We start from the raw sequence: 5,794 nt of genomic DNA, 5'->3' as shown, positions 1-5,794 counted from the left end.
TTTTCGACAAAGGATTGTAAATGAGGAACAAATACACAAAAACATTCACTAATCCTAATGTAAATTGAGGCTGATCTAAGTGATGCAAGTAAGCTTCAGTGAAGAGACATAGTTCATATTCAACAAAACAACCAAACAAAACTGAAAACAAGTCAAAACCCTCAAGTCCTAGATGGGAAAATGAGTTCAATCAATCATCGAACTTGGCCTTTGTTGATAATTAGATGCATCACACTTTTCACACTCAGGAGGTGAGATGCATACTGAGTCACAGTGGAAGACAGTGCGATGGTCCAGGGAGCGCTACTGACAATGGTTTTGGCTCAAATGTGGAGCAGTTTTCAATGAATCAAGCTTGGTTTTGATGAACAATGATAAGCAAAGTATGATGGAATGTCCTAAGAGGTTACTGAGCTACCAAAAGGGCATCTAGATGTGTTTTCAAGTCAAATGTTTAACTCATAAACTAAACCAGAGATTGACTGAAGCAACATTTATCTACTATGAAATTGCAGAGCAAGAGCAGTTCGAAAGCTACTTGGCTAGCTTCAGACTCTGTCTATAGTTTATAAAATTGAACATAAAACAAACAATAACAACAAACAAACATCTGGTCTCCCCAGTGGAGTCGCCAATTTGTTTATGGGAAAATTAGTGTCTTGTTGAACGACTAACCCTCTAGGTTTGGCAGCTACCCTAGAAACAACAGTTTAAAGCAATTCAATGATCTTTCTTATGTGTAACAGATAAGAGAAAGATAGTAGAAAACCAACCTGGAACTTTTGCTTGATCCCTTGCCTGATCTCTCTCTCCTTTGGCAGATCCAGTAACTCCTCCCCGTACTTAACACGCTTGGAGAGTACCTGCACAAGTACAACAACAAAGAACTGTCAAAGCATTGTGATCTATTACAACATAAACATTATAGAATTAGATATATAATGAACAAATGAAAGCATTCACAATTACACAATCAATTGGGAAAAATCCTGAAGAACTTTATTAATAATAAGGAGAATTACAACCCAGTTGTCTGATCCAGCGCCATCCTCCCAGCATCAATCCTTCTTCACCTCATGAATTAGAAAGAACACACCAAAAAGAATACAATTCTCTCTCCTCAATACCAAAACTAACAACACTTACTTGCAATTCACAACAATTCAACCTTTTGATCTCTTGGATGGGAGATCCTTTTATAGATGTTTGCAAGAGGGTAAGTCATCTATGGGGATTGATTAGTGTCATTCCACTTGTTACAATTGGTTCCACAAGAGAGGGGAATTGGAGATGGTTTCCTAATTCCCTTGGTCATCCTTGGGCGAAATCAGAGAGGCAAGTGTCACATGAGAAGTTTCTAGAAGATTCCATGAGCAACCAACTAACAAAATGTCCCAAAAATTTGTCCATCCTCACCCATCACACCCTATAGAAGGCCTAAACAGTATGCATCGCACTTTGACAGTGTAGTAGTTAGTATGCATCACACTTTTCCAGTGTAGCAGTCAGTATGGTTCAGTTTAGGCACTTTCTGGATGATTTCTGAGATGGAACTTTTGGGGAATGATGTATTCAGATGACTAAGTTTCTTTAGGGTATGAAACAACTCTTTTAGGGGTTGATGAGCCCTAGTACATCGACATATAAGTTTGGGGTTGATGTGCCCAAATATGTCTATAACAAGCCTAAAACCCTTCAAGAGTCCATTTTTCACATGGGAAAAAAGGCAGATTAATGGTATTTAGCAAAACTATGTTTTTTTGTGCATAGGCAATTTGGAACAATGAGTGAAAATGGAATGAGGGTGTCAAAGGAGATGGTGTGATTGAAATGGAGATGATGCCACTTTTCCCTACAATCCATCAGAGTTCACCTGCAAATATAAAAGTTAAATGTTTGTGCTTGAAAACACGACTAAACAAATGCATGAAAAGAAAGATAAGCACTAAACTAATTGAAATAATTCAACTACTTTAGTATATGTGAAAGCAAACATGAATCATAAACATTCACTGAATGATATTTCAAATATTCACAATCCATACATGAAAATGTGCTGGCCATTAGGCTTCAAGTATTAAGTAAAAGTTCTGAGATACATGAATACAACGAACGTCACTAGCTCCAATAGTGGAGTGCTGGAGCCACAACTTGCTCCCCAAAAGTATTGAACCTGTCTCTTTGATTCCTTATGGGAGAAGCCAATGTGAAAAAAGTACTTTTCTTGTACCATGAGGGTGTATATATAAAAAAATGGGGTGATCCTTCACCTCCCTTGTGACTTTTGGACTACCCTCATGACTCTTTGACTTCTCTATGAATTTTCAACTCTTACATGACTCTTAATATTCTAGACACAACTCTTGGATTTCCACTTTACAATACATTTTGCAATATTGAATTTACATAACCCACAAAATTATGTGGCACATGATGACTCATGAAATGACACTGCTAACATGGCAATGTCTAGCCACTCTTTTCTATTGCTTTATTTGATAAAATATGTATCCAAATGTTCATCTTCGTAAGAGATATGATTTAATCTTTATATCTAGCCTATAAAGGATTGTGAATCAATATGGAGTCTTCATGCAATCCTGATGTTTGATCTTCTGTTATATTCTGGTGTTCCTTCATCTTCTCGCCTGATGATCATCTTATCTCTTTAGCTCCATAGGTATCTTCTAGTATGGTCTCCTTCTCCTTTTCCTCCATCATCATCCTGTCATGATAAGATAAAGTACCTGCAACTGAAAGCCATTCATGAAAATATGACATTAGTATGAAAACTCCTAATCTAACATGCTTCATGAAATCACTTGTTAGGGCTAGGATTGGGTGACTGATTGAGTGATTGAATCAGGGATTGCACAGTTCTAGAGGCCAAGGTTTGGGACTGAGGCTAGAGACTGCGCAATGCGCAAATTAGGATGGCCAGGCTCAAAAGCTTACGAAATTGAGGGGTTAAGGAGATCAAGGCTGGGGCTTGATGGTTGAGGTTTCCCAATATGGGGTTCTGGAGGGAAAAAAGCCAAGGAATTACACAATTGTGTAGTTCAAGAGCTCAGGGTCGAGGTTACATACTTGAGACTACACAATGCATAGTTTTAAAAGACCAGGGCTAAGTGACTGCATAGTTTAGAGGCTTAGGATGTCAAGATTAAGGCTTGAGCATTGATATTTCCCACTGCTTAGTTCTGGGAACATGAGGCCAATGTTTGCATAGTTTTTTATTTTAGGATCTCAAGGCTAAGGATTGAGGACTGAGACTATGCAATGTGCAGTGGAGGACTAGCTGGAGAGGAAAACTACGTAATTCTGGAGCTTAGGGGATGGGCTTGAACACTGAGATTACACATTTCATAGTTCTTAGGGGAAGAGACTACACATTGTGCAATGATAGGAGGTAAGGTTGTTTCTTGAGGACTGAGACTGCACATTGTACAGTTCAGGTGGGCTGGATGAGGCCGAGTGGCCATGTCAGGTAGTTTCCCAATTTTGACTTAGTGTTGGATCAGTGATATGAAGTTGAAAAAAATCAAGACTTGAACAAGATCACACACTTAGTTCACTTGAAGACACAACATGTAATGCTTAGAACACATGAGCGACATACTTTCCTCAATGCGACAACATTGTGAAAAATCACTTCAAGTGCAACACTAAAGATACACTTTGCGACGATAGTGACAACACTTGTGCGACAATGCTCAAAACTTTGGAAAAGAGTGTGATGCATGTTTATATGATAATAAAAAATCATTAATGCAAATATTACCCATTTAAACAAACCAAAACTCCACTTTACATGATAAGCGACAACTTCCCATGCGGAAATACGACATTTTCTAAATGGAAAGAGATGTGCGAATGACACTTGCGATATGTGAACGAAAATGAAAGAGACACATGCCAGAATGAGGATAACATGAAAATGATTCTAATCAAAGTGAAAACAAGCAAAAATGACAGTCAAAAACATGAAAGCGACACTTGACAAAGCGAAGGTGTGTAAAAGCGACAGTTTGAAAAACTCATCGAAATAGAAGTAAAAACGAAGCCAGAAGTGAGAAAACATCAATAAAAATGCACATTGACTGTCAAAATGAATTAAAAATTGCACACGCATTGTTGTAGTGGACTGTGCTAGGCCTATTCAAGCTTGTGTGAAGGAACGCGCTCATGAATTCATTATGGACTGAGCATGTGTGAGAAGGTGACTTCAACACTTACAATCCAAAAAGGGAGCTCAAAGACTTAACAAAGTATCAAAGACCAAGAATTGACTACAAGATGAATGATCACAATATCCACAATAGGCTCCAAAATTCAAGTGTAGGAAATTTTGGAGAGTGTTTATCGTAGGGACAACACTTGGAAACACACTGGTATAACTCCAACTTCTCTACTTTGGTTAATTATTTCATGCAGGGTCTAGTTATTTAAGGAGTATCGATTCATCATGCATATCACTTTGGTTTCCCCACTTACCCTGGGCATAAACATAGTCTTCTTTGTCCTTTCTTGGTTGAACACAAACATAGAGTCGACCATATATAAATGTTTCAAATCAGGAGAAGGGTAATGGAGTTCGTGAGATATAGATATTCAAAGTATAGTTTTTCATATGTGTTGTTGCTCTGCTACTAGCAGGCATGGATAGTACCCCAGTGGAGTCACTTTAGGAACACAAACATTGCTCCACTGCCAGTGAGCCTGGACAGTACCCCGAAGGATTACTTGCTTCACCTCCCTACGCAGGATACTTCTCTTATTTCACCTTTCATTATTTATTTTATATAGAACTATGCATCGACACTTATTTATTTCATGAGTGGAAGAGGGATCCCAAATTATTGAGAGCAGAAGAGGTTGTCCCTTCAAATAAGTATATAAATACCTCTGATATTGGTTTGCTCATTTATATTTTCCCCTTATCCTTCTCTACTTGATTGGATCAGTGTGAAAGCACTAAAACACAAAGAATCGAGAGAAGGAATGAGGTTTTTACAATAGACAGAGATATCATGGTTTGAGCTGGAGCTTTTCTCCTGTAAGGATCATATTTTCTGTCAAAACATCATCCACCAAAGGATAGAAAAACAAAGAAGAAGGACTAAAGGTTAGCCAAATGTTGCAGTGTCACAAGGCCCTTTTCTATTTTTCCACACCGTATTTCAAGTCAGAGGGAACATTCTTTATGTAAATTATTATTAAAAAAACATGAAAGATGATACAAGACATAACAAGAAAACAAATCAAAGGACAAATCAAACGGAGGCTAGACTGAAAACAGAGTGTGAGACAAAGCCAAAAAAAACAAGACAGACTATAGAAATGAGTGTAGGATGATTGCGCAAGTAAACTAATATGGAACTAGACTTACTCCTAACCTAAGCAGCTAGAAGGTCAGGGTCACATATAATGAAATTTCTAATGTAGCCACCATAGCTGCTCCTAACCTGCATTCACAAAGATATGAACAATTACAACAAATATAAAACAATATGCAATGGAAAAGATAAGAGCTTGAATAACTTGCATAAAAAATTAAAGGTATTTCCTATTAGCAGAAAGATGTGTCACAACCACTAATTCTACCCAATTTGTGATCTTACCTTTTCGATAAAAATTATAAATAGAAAAACCTCAAGATTCTTGTGAATGCACCTTTATCTATTCCATCCTTCTTAGTAAGCATGAGAAAAAACTGAAACTTTTTATTAGCAAAAGGGGTTGCTAAGTCAAATTCTTCCAGGAAATCATAGATTGGATCGTGAAATTCAAAGTA

The sequence above is a fragment of the Pinus tabuliformis genome, chromosome 2_1 (assembly GCF_031772625.1).
Source record: "Pinus tabuliformis cultivar Carrire ecotype Pingquan chromosome 2_1, CPIR1, whole genome shotgun sequence".
Taxonomy (NCBI): domain Eukaryota; kingdom Viridiplantae; phylum Streptophyta; class Pinopsida; order Pinales; family Pinaceae; genus Pinus; species Pinus tabuliformis.
Note: the sequence above shows the minus strand (reverse complement) of the source record.